Source organism: Ostrinia nubilalis, chromosome 19 (assembly GCF_963855985.1).
Source record: "Ostrinia nubilalis chromosome 19, ilOstNubi1.1, whole genome shotgun sequence".
In the NCBI taxonomy this organism is placed as follows: domain Eukaryota; kingdom Metazoa; phylum Arthropoda; class Insecta; order Lepidoptera; family Crambidae; genus Ostrinia; species Ostrinia nubilalis.
Genome location: NC_087106.1, coordinates 1,462,615 through 1,473,407, shown reverse-complemented (window position 1 = coordinate 1,473,407; position 10,793 = coordinate 1,462,615). Strand labels below are relative to the sequence as shown.

General features: G+C 33.8%; 2 long non-coding RNA genes across 2 annotated transcripts; both read right to left on the bottom strand.

Annotated features, from left to right (window-relative positions):
- Positions 1-3,784: 3,784 nt before the first annotated feature.
- On the bottom strand, positions 3,785-6,031 carry LOC135081040 (uncharacterized). The gene is made up of 4 exons (XR_010259107.1): positions 5,800-6,031; positions 5,038-5,252; positions 4,633-4,860; positions 3,785-3,873 (listed from the first exon to the last, which is right to left on the bottom strand). It is a non-coding gene; the product is annotated as an uncharacterized LOC135081040 (long non-coding RNA).
- Positions 6,032-9,490: 3,459 nt separating this feature from the next.
- Positions 9,491-10,479, bottom strand: LOC135081250 (uncharacterized). Its single transcript, XR_010259160.1, has 2 exons — positions 10,061-10,479; positions 9,491-9,956 (listed from the first exon to the last, which is right to left on the bottom strand). It is a non-coding gene; the product is annotated as an uncharacterized LOC135081250 (long non-coding RNA).
- Positions 10,480-10,793: the final 314 nt, after the last annotated feature.

Sequence of the window (10,793 nt, the reverse complement as noted above, 5' to 3'; positions counted from 1 at the left end):
ATCCGAACATCCGAATAATCAACACATAACTTGAACTCGCATTATAAAAACAACTTAATATACCACCGCGTCAGAATATGCAAAGAAAACATTAATAAAATTAAAGTACCATCGGCAACAGTGTTATCTATCCATTGCCTGTCATGTCGTCTCGTTCTATCGCAAAGAATCATCATTTGATGAGAGCGAGAGCAAAAACGGAAATGGATAGTTAACAGTGTGGCCGTGTGTACATACATAACTGTATTTATAAAAAAATATATTTAATAAATCTATTAGCAAGCTATAGCTAAAATTCCTTTTAATTCACATTTTTCTTACGTTCACGCAGGTGTAGTGTTTTTTTTTTCCAGAACCTATTTTTCTGCGAAGTACAAAACTTACTGGATCCACTTGCACTGTGTCGGCACTGTGTCTTTCGAGATATCTCGGTCTCAAGATATGGGGTGAGTGATCGGCTGAAATTCGTTTCCCTTTAATTTTGAGGCGGTTTATTATGGTGGGAGATTAAGAAATATCGGAAAGGGGAGATGGTATACCATTAAGACGGAGAACGGCCTGCCGATTTATTTGGGACAGTGACGCCTCAGTGATTCGGTGGTCAGATTTCATCTTATCACTGGAATGGAGACCACGTAGGTACCGTACGTTGTAACAAATGTTCATTTTTTTCTTTCTTTACCGGCCAGCACGTCGTAGGATGTCCACTCACAAGGTGGACCCTATAATTGCAGAAAAGTGCTGTATTACGATGAATTTACGTTAGGTTTACTCACTAGCGAGTGCGTAAAAAATTACATTTAAAATTAAATGTATGACATATTGTGCAGCGCCCCTAGCAGCTACTTTCAAGAAATAAAATCTTCATAGATTTTTTGACGTACTCGCTAGCGAGCACACTTAACGTAAACTCATGGTAAGCACGCTGGATGCTGGCCGATTTCAACCGGCCAATCTGGAAATCATTGGAAGTTTCCTATGTTCAGCCAAGTATTCTTGGTTCAGCAGTGGACGTCCGGTGGTTGAAATGATGAATGGCGAGAGGTTTAAAGGATCGCTTCCCAGGTAGGACACTTATGGTGTATAATCAATTTATGTAAAAATTTGATAGGATACATAATATCACCATAAAATAAGAGGGCGAGGGCTCAATTTATTATGCTTTTACCCTTACTTACGAATCAATGGAATATGTTTTACTATCTTCAACATAAAACTTCTCTACCTCAAGACCCTTTTACACTAAAATTAAGTTAAAATTTTCTACAATACGCGACACTTAAAAGTGGTAAAAATTTAACCTTGTTTTTTTGTGAAAGGTCTAATTCTAAAACAACAGTGTTACTGTTAAGTGGGCTAATTCAAATGCATTTGTCGAGAGTAGAAATCGTCTGTCAAATAATTTTCTAGTAATCAATTTTGAACTGATTGTCAAGGTAATACAGTTGAAAATTGAATATCAAAGCCAGACTACGCCTAATGTCAGATCAGCCGATGGTAGATGCCAAATTTCCAATATCGCGTACGAAGACGGAGAACTTTGTCAATATAGTGGTACATAAGGGTCATAATTAGTGGATGCCGACGATTTTCGCGCTGTCATCTCAACGACTGCCCACCCTTGTCGTTAGAGCAGTCGACTGGATAGAAAGCATGGAATTAACATGGTGATTGATAAACTAGGTGCAAATAAGCATAGGTATTTTATAACCACAGAATGCTTTTTGCTTAAATTTGAAAATAAAGGATATTGTTCTGCGTCCATACATCGTTCGCCCCAAGACCCCCAAGCAATGAAATAATGATTTTTATATGTGAAATTACTTAACGATTGTCACCTTATACTCCACTAGCTTTTCGCTCGCGGCTTCGCGCGCGTGGCCTACATTAGGTACCTACATATTTTACGGAACCCTATTATTTTCCAAAATAAAATTTAGCCTGTTACTCGTGGATAATGTAGCTTTCGAATGGTGAAAGAATTTAATAAAAACGGTCCAATAGTTTTTGAGTCTATTCATTACAACCAAACAAACAAAGTTTTCCTCTTTATAATATTAGTGTAGATACTTAAAGCACGGATAAGCGGGAGATTCGTTACAATAGGAAAAATGCTTCAGATTTTGAGGTTATTAGCATAACAGAAGTACATTTCCATTTTCTATCTTCTATAGGTACTTATAATAAATCTGTAGAGAGGTCAACTCTGTACATGAAATATATTTTCAAAATAACTATCAGGGGGTGATACTGATGCCAAAAATGCAATCAGTAAAATTTTTGTCTGTCTGTCTGTCTGTATGTTCCTTATAGAAACAAAAACTACTCGACGGATTTTAACGAAACTTGGTACAATTATTCTTCATACTCCTGGGCAGGTTATAGTATACTTAGGAATTCCCACGGGAACAGGAATTAGCGGGAAAATCCTTTTGTATGAAAAATCTAAACCGCTTAAGTTAGACGCTTTAAATTTCGCACGTAGGTACTTTAGTAAACTAATTCCCACGGGAACTGGAATTCGTGGGAAAATCCCTTTGTATGAAAAATCTAAACCGCTTTAGTTAGACGCTTGAAATTTGACATGTAGGTATCTTAATAAACTTAAAGCTTAGTTACAACAGGATATTGCAAAATTCCCACGTGAACGGGAAAAAACATTTGAACGAAAAAATCTAAACCACGTAAGATAGATGAAGGGGGTAAAACGGGATCCACGCGTACGAAGTCGCGGGCGGCCGCTAGTTGCTAATAAAACTATTTATTGTCAAGAATTATATGTATAATAATGCGAATTCCCGTTCCCGTGGGAATTAGTTTACTAAAGTACCTACGTGCGAAATTTAAAGCGTCTAACTTAAGCGGTTTAGATTTTTCATACAAAAGGATTTTCCCGCTAATTCCTGTTCCCGTGAGAATTCCTAAGTATACTATAACCTGCCCAGGAGTATGAAGAATAATTGTACCAAGTTTCGTTAAAATCCGTCGAGTAGTTTTTGTTTCTATAAGGAACATACAGACGGACAGACAGACAGACAAAAATTTTACTGATTGCATTTTTGGCATCAGTATCACCCCCTGATAGTTATTTTGAAAATTATATTTCATGTACAGAATTGACCTCTCTACAGATTTATTATAAGTAGGTATAGATATGTAGGAGAGACGTCTTAATTACACTTTAAATCGTAGATCGATAAAGAACCCCTTTGTCAAACCGTATGAATAGCAGCAAATAGAACTTTGCGTATTGGAAAAATAGGAATGCCTACGGAAAAGCCAAACATTTTTTAAAAAGAAGTTAATATATTTTACTTACATTTAAATCCAAAAATATCTTTATTCCGACCCAAGGGTAAGTAGGCAGTTATGTAGGTATAAATGAAAATACGTATGTAGGTACTTATTATTTATTAATGGTCATGTTCTACATTTTCTATTAAATATGGGCCCAATACATCAATGATGTCGCCATCACAACAAAGTACCATAAATGGTTTAACGAGATTCCGATATTTGTATAGGGAATAAGTTTTTTTTTTGGTATGCATAATTGCTACTTTTTTGCACATAAATGTATGTATGTACCATCCATGATGACAATAGCCTTTCTTTGTGGTAAATCGTTTCCTGGCTTCCCGAAAAGAGACTGGAACATAAAGGTTTCTTTGGGCTACTTCCTCTCTACTAATATGTTGTAACCCTAAATGTGCTGGTACGAAATGTTCCTCCATCATACTGCGTGCTTTCATTACATATTTTGTAAGAGTACTCCTTGAAATCACCGGTCCTCAGCTTCATTAAATAAGCACCAACTGTAGTAATTCGTGCTCTCTGATAGTATCTATGGCAAAGAAGATCTGAAGGACGAATCTGAAAATAAAATAAAACATCAGATTCACAGTTCAACAATAAGAAGAGCAATATTTATATAGGATTAACGACTTTTGTGTGTAACGGAATAGTAAGATGAGTGATGAAAGATAATTTATGATTTGAACGCTGAATGATGAGGAATGATTGGTCTATGGAGGAAACGAAAGGGATGAATGAGGAACGAGGATTGAGAGTGAGAATAGTGGTAGTTTAAAAGAGTAGTCTGTTGTTATGCAGGAAGTATAAATAAAACTTTACTGAGTTTATTTGGCTCAGGGAATTTTTAACTGGCTTTATAATAGTAAAAATTATGTTTAATATTATGTAAGTAATAATATTGCAATATTTTAATAATATAAGTCTATTTGTATTATACAGGGTGGAAACGATAAGTGATCTATAACACTTTTAATATTGTGTGGCTGGCATACATTTAGTATGGAGGCTGAAAACATTGAATTTTCGGATAGATCCAGTTAATTCTGTAACTATTTACTGATACCGTTAGAAAGAGCTCGTGAAGCACTTTCAGGATGAGTAACCAGTTTTTCGATATCTTGTGTAGTTTAGAAATAATCGAGTGAGATCACTTATCGTTTCCACCCTGTATAACCTGTATGGATGAGAGTAGTGGCAGATTGAAAGCAATGGAAGGAGTTGAAGGATGGGAAGGCTGATTCGGAAAAAACCTTTTTTATTATTATAATAAACCGGCATAATTATTTTTATGTATTATAAAACTGGCAGGGCTCTTACCTCTCTGGGTTGAATCCAATTTCGAACAATGTTTAATATATCTTGATTATTCTCTGTATCCAAACAATGACTTCAAGTTCGCAATAATGAACAACCACATCCAACACAAACTTGTTGGTGACCTACCGGGGCACCGGTTGGCATATCTGGAGAGTCTTGTGAAGTAGGTGTGGTATCTCTTTGCAATAATGAGTGACAAGCCCCACAGATGTAGTCATTTGCAGTAACCTGTTTAAAAATAATAATAATTAGAAATAAGTTTAAAAAAATTATCAGTTTTTTAATGTCCCGCACTTAAATTATTTTATTTTAGTATTAATTTACAGAAACCAATAACTTTACAAGAATTAGACTGATTGTATAGCCAATAACATTTTATTAAATAAGGACTTTAGCGTGCATTACCTCTAATGGAGTTAGTCGTTCCACAATTATGTTCCTGATGTTAATATGATGTTGAGTGTTAGTTCTCAGGGACATGAGCTGATGTGAACGTGTTCTAGGCTCTAGTGTTCTACTGCAAAGCACACATTTTCTGCTAAGATTTGAAGTAGATGCATTTGTGTTGTATCTTGGGCTTGGGTCCAACATGTTGTGCATATAAGATCATGAGCTGTAACCTGTAAAAATAAATAGATTCATTGCATGCCATGCCACACATACTCCTGTGCGTTGAATAAATTGAGCCGCAAACCATAAAAAAAATGATAATTCAATATTATGTGCTGTTAGTAGAATTTTGGGTCAGAGGGTAGGGTTAAACAGCTTTAGTAAATAAGCATTGTTGTTATAATAATTAATTATGACGTGTTACAAACTTAGTTACAAAAAATAATAATCTAGTAGTCTTAGTTCCAAAAAACAAAACAAAACAAGCTTTCATTGAGAGCAGGGAGATAGTGTCAAAGTAAATAATTCCTTAGATTTACACCAAAACCAGCTGGATTGTCAACATAATTGTTGTTTCGCTCATGCCTCCATTGCGCTGTACCATCGACTAGTTTCTTACAATCGAATCGGGCCTGGCTGTCCACACTGTCCAGGGTTGAACCACAGATAATAGCGGAACATTCATTTCAAGACAACCCGCCATGAGAATGGCAATTCAGAAGTTTGGCAAGGCTAGTACTTATTCATAAGATTGCAGAGCAAAATGTAGGTACTTACCGATCGAGGTGCTGCCCATTGTTGTGTATAATTAAGTTGCTCATTTTCTAACACCATAGAACCACCAGCCGAGCCTTGGCCGAGCCACACAAAAACAGTAAATCCCAGGCTGAGTATGTCGTTATTGCAATCAATCAGAGTCCGTTTGAATAGCCAAGTTTGTAGTTAATAAAGTTCCGAAAATAAAAGCTAAAACACAAACGAATCACAAAGAAGGATCAAGCAAGACAGCAACACAGCAAGAGTGAGTGAGAGAGAAAAGGTGATGCGAGTGAATGACAATTTGACTAACAAATAGGGATGTCCATTTAGAATAGACATAATCGATTAAATTGATCGTTTTTGAAAAATTTTATTTTTAAACATTGTGTTGCTATAAATATTTATTTTATTTATTTAATAGGACAACCAACAAGACATACACTGGAAGACAATCAATATTTACAACGTATTTAACTTAATCTAAGTGCTGCCTTAATTATAGGTTGCCACGGCATGCAATAGTGGACTTATACATAAACAGTGTCTACACTTAAAGAAAAGAGTAAAAATGTAAATGTAGGTAAATAAATGTGATTAAATCGCCCATTTGCGACGACACTGTGACATCTCGACATATACGATTTTTTGTTTTACCGAAATTCTGAACCGCGATCTTGCGTTCTTTTATCTCCAAAAACAGGGTATTTGTTACTCCAAAAACAACAATACTATGAGAGAAAGAGACAAAATATTACGTTATAGCGCTGGCTCGTTCGGCGATCTAGTTAGCTTCGACACTGTGACAGTTCAGTTGCCACCTGCGCTTTGAGATGTGAGGTGCTCTTCGTTTTTAAGAAAAACGTGACATCTCGAGGATACCGCAGTATTGATGACAAAGGTAAGTTTTTAAAATATTTTTATTTTATTCGACAATGTGGCACGTCATACTTATCACAGTGTTCTTCTAAAACAAAAAGCAAAGTAAAAGATAAATTATTTATATGTCACGTTATTCTTGTAAGAAAATCGAAGTATCATCGGGACATCTTAACTAGTAACGTTGTAGATGATGAAAATTTTTCCTATATTGGAAATATGTTTTAGGTCATTTGTTGATGTTCTGTTATTGCAGAATACATGTTATTGAAATTGAATGGTATATCTACTTGTCACGTTGTATACGCTAAACAGTAATACTAAACTCCAGATATCATTACAGATGGGGACTAGCAATGCAAAGAAGCAAAGGTTAACATTTGTGGCGATGCACTGCCTGAAGGAATTCCACAACCTAATCCGACAACATGACTAACAGCGCTATGCGAGCGCTATGAAAGGGTCTCTTTGAGCTACAATAACGTCGGAACTAATATGAGTAGATATAGACTGATAAACATACATTCGTTTTGAAGAATAGTTCAAATACTAGAAATACAGTGCAAATAAAACATACTTATACGACTGTCTGTTTTTATAGACACAACAAGCAAAATATTTTATATTATCTATTGTATGCCTTAGATTAGCTTAATCTAAGACGATAGCTAACAAAATTATCTATTAGTAGAATTATGCTAGAATAGCAATGCGTTGGATGACCCCAGATATTTATTTATTTATTATTATGTAATTATTCAATGTTACTTAGCTGTATTGGCTATGTTTTGCTTTCTGCAAAAAATTTTTATATAATTACAGATCATCAGCAATTGATGGAATTTTATCGCATCTTGCCCAAATTTACTTTGGCGGGCGCAACATTGTTTTGTATAATAATATTGCAATAGGTATAACTATTGCAGAAAAACTACGCCAATAAAATGGCTACATTATTTATAAAATAATAGTGGTTGTTATTTTTCACTATTAATACATTATTTAAATATCTTTTATAAATTTAATTTTAAATAAGTATAAAAAATTAAAAGACCCTAAAAGGTACCAAAATGTCGCTTTTTTGCCATTTTATGCGCCGGAGACGGCGATTTTTGCGTTGATAGTTTTAGGATTAAATTGTCATAACTAGTCTGTTAAAAAACATCTATTTACTAACCTAGTAGGTACCTACAATTCTTTTTTCTGCATACATACATACTTAGTACAGTTTCTCTTACTGTGTTTTTTTGTAGTAGTTTACGAGGTTTTACTTTTGAGAGTTTTTCGTTTATTTTGATAAGTATTAGGTTTTAGAATAAGAAAACTTAATGTGAACTTAAATATTGTATGTATACAACTGTCTGTCTACTTAGATAATATTTTTATAAGTGAAATTTAACATGGCAAAGCGAAATATTCGCCTGTTCCAATAATTACCTCATTTTTACTGATTGTAATGTTAGTAAAATAAAAAAATGTTTTTCAAGATCAACGTTTTATCTAAATAATGACTTATATAAATATATTTTTTATATCATCTACAACGTGACAACTGAACTTACCATCTTCAAAATATTATTTTTTACTAGAATAACGTGATAAGTTGTCTCTTTTTTTTTCAATCGCTATAATTTCATCAATTTAGACGCAAAGTTATGTCTTACTATAAATATTTAAATTCATTAATAGTTAATCTTTAAACGTTTCATACACAATTAGGTAATCCTAACCTTATTTTAAGAGTTATGGTCATTCAAAAGTTAAAAAGTCGATTTCTGTAAAACCACTGTTTTTGATATATCACAGTGTCGTCGCAAATGGACGAAATATACATAAAATGCAATAATCCACTGAAGCGCTGCGGGCGCGGCGGATCTGCGCCCGTCTAAAGGTCTAATGATTAGACTCTAGTCTAATCGATCATACCATTATTTACTTAAATCGAATTAAAAAAGCGCATCTCTGTCTCTGCTCTGTCAATATGTCGGTGACTTTGATTTCGTTTAAATACTTTTAAAATATTTTTTCGAACTGCAACTTGTCCGATAGGTTTGGACACTTGCAAGTAAATAAATAAAATATACATAAAATTATGGTACATACTAAGTCTTTGAAAATCTTAGGGCGATTTTTATCAATGTCCTTTGTCTGCTCGATTGCATTGATGGTAAGGAGCAATGGTATTATCTATAATATCATTGGTAAGGAGGGACTGTTCTAAATACATATTATGATAGTTGAGATGGTTGAGAATATTTCCGGGTCGATCGCTTCCACCTTCGGCCTAGATAGTACCTACCTACCTACTTATACGCCAAACTATCTTATGATTGTTATGCATTGTTAAGTAGGGTTATAATACCTAATTATGATTGTTATGCATTGTAAGTAGGGTTATAAATAATTGTGTCGCTTAACTTCAAACTCGGATAAATCCACTCTACCCTGTTCGGAGATATTTAATAAAAAGTGTTTATAGTCTTATTTTCATGAATTAAAAGGCAGTTTTTTTTTATTATGGCGCTACTATTGAAATAAATGATCCTGTTTATTCATTTCAGTATTTAAATCACGCATTCTCCCAAAAATTTAATATTTAGTTTGGATTTACCTTCATTTGATATAATGGAATGCAATTTATCCAACTTTGAAAAAACGCAATGAGGATTTTATCTAATTTTGATTTAATAGATACGGATTTATCTAGTTATGAAAAAACACGATTAGAGCTAGGGATGTGGTAGCACATGTGGTAGTGACGAAATCACGGTATACCTACCATCGACAGTCAAATTAGTAGCAGCAAACTGAATAGAATAATAAAACAAAATAAGAAAATCTAGTTTTTATTTTATAAAAATAGGAAGTACCCAATTTAATAATTTTAAACAAAATTCAATATTTCTTCAGTCATCTTTTTCAATTTCTTCTTCGTGAATTGGTCGCCCTATCACATTTTCAATATTAAAGCATTTTTTATAATACATTTTTCAATTCCACCAACAATGCCCATTATGCCCAATTAGCTAAAGTGCGTTTCCAGCCCCTAACTTAAAGGAAAAAAAAATTAGGTTATTATAAATCATTTAAATAGATCAATATTTTATTTCACATAATTACATTTACAAATTTATTATATTTAGCAAAAAACTGCAAAACATATCCAGACGACCCAACTCCACAAAGCATGTCTTATATTCTAAAACTTACATGAACATACCTACACAAATTTGATCAGAAAAAGAAATGTACTCAATATTAGGTAGGTATGTCATAAACATACTTATGTCCAAAATATTCTGTAACATTAGAAGGACAAAATAATAATCGAAAATAGTTAACACAACACTAGTGCCAACTCAAAATTCCAAACGCCGCACAGGGATAGGTATTTCAAATTTACCGAGTTTTCGCTTTTTCCTCTTTCCTAAGGCGAACTTTTATATTAAGCCGCTTGCGGGCTTTAGTTGGTGACACAATTTTAATATAATATCCATGGGAACTGTCTGAATATCGCAAATAAACATTAAAAAGCGGGAGCGCATGGTGCCGCTGGTCGCTGAGTTTTCGTCAACTGGCGGCCATGTTGAAGAAACGCAATTACCTGATTGGCTCTCATGGACTTAGCTACGTTTGAAAAAAAATGTCTCATGGATCTATCTCTCTTAGATAAAATATTACGACTTTAACGGCTTATTTCTCAAGAACCACGCTGATTTATACACGACTGATAAAAATGTTTAAAAGATATTTTTTTTCTCTTTGATTTGACACCAAAATCTCAAAAAATCTAAGAATTGGATTTATCCGAGTTTGAAGTTAAGCGACACAATTATAATTTACATAAGCAGCAGGTCGGTTATTTTTATTTAGGCAAATGTAATATTTTAAAAGACAATACGTACGATCAGATATTAAGATCAAAGATAAAGATTTCTGCTGTGAAAAAAAATATAAAACAGCTAACTTCTATATCAAGTTCCAACGTCGCTATACGTACCTACCTACTTAATGCTACTGGATTATACGTTCATAGCTCAGAAGTTTAGTCCTTTTTCAGCAGTGTTTAGTAAGAATATTATTACAAATGGGCTTTTAGGGATTTTGTTCACATGGAATAAACGACAAAGTTCTTA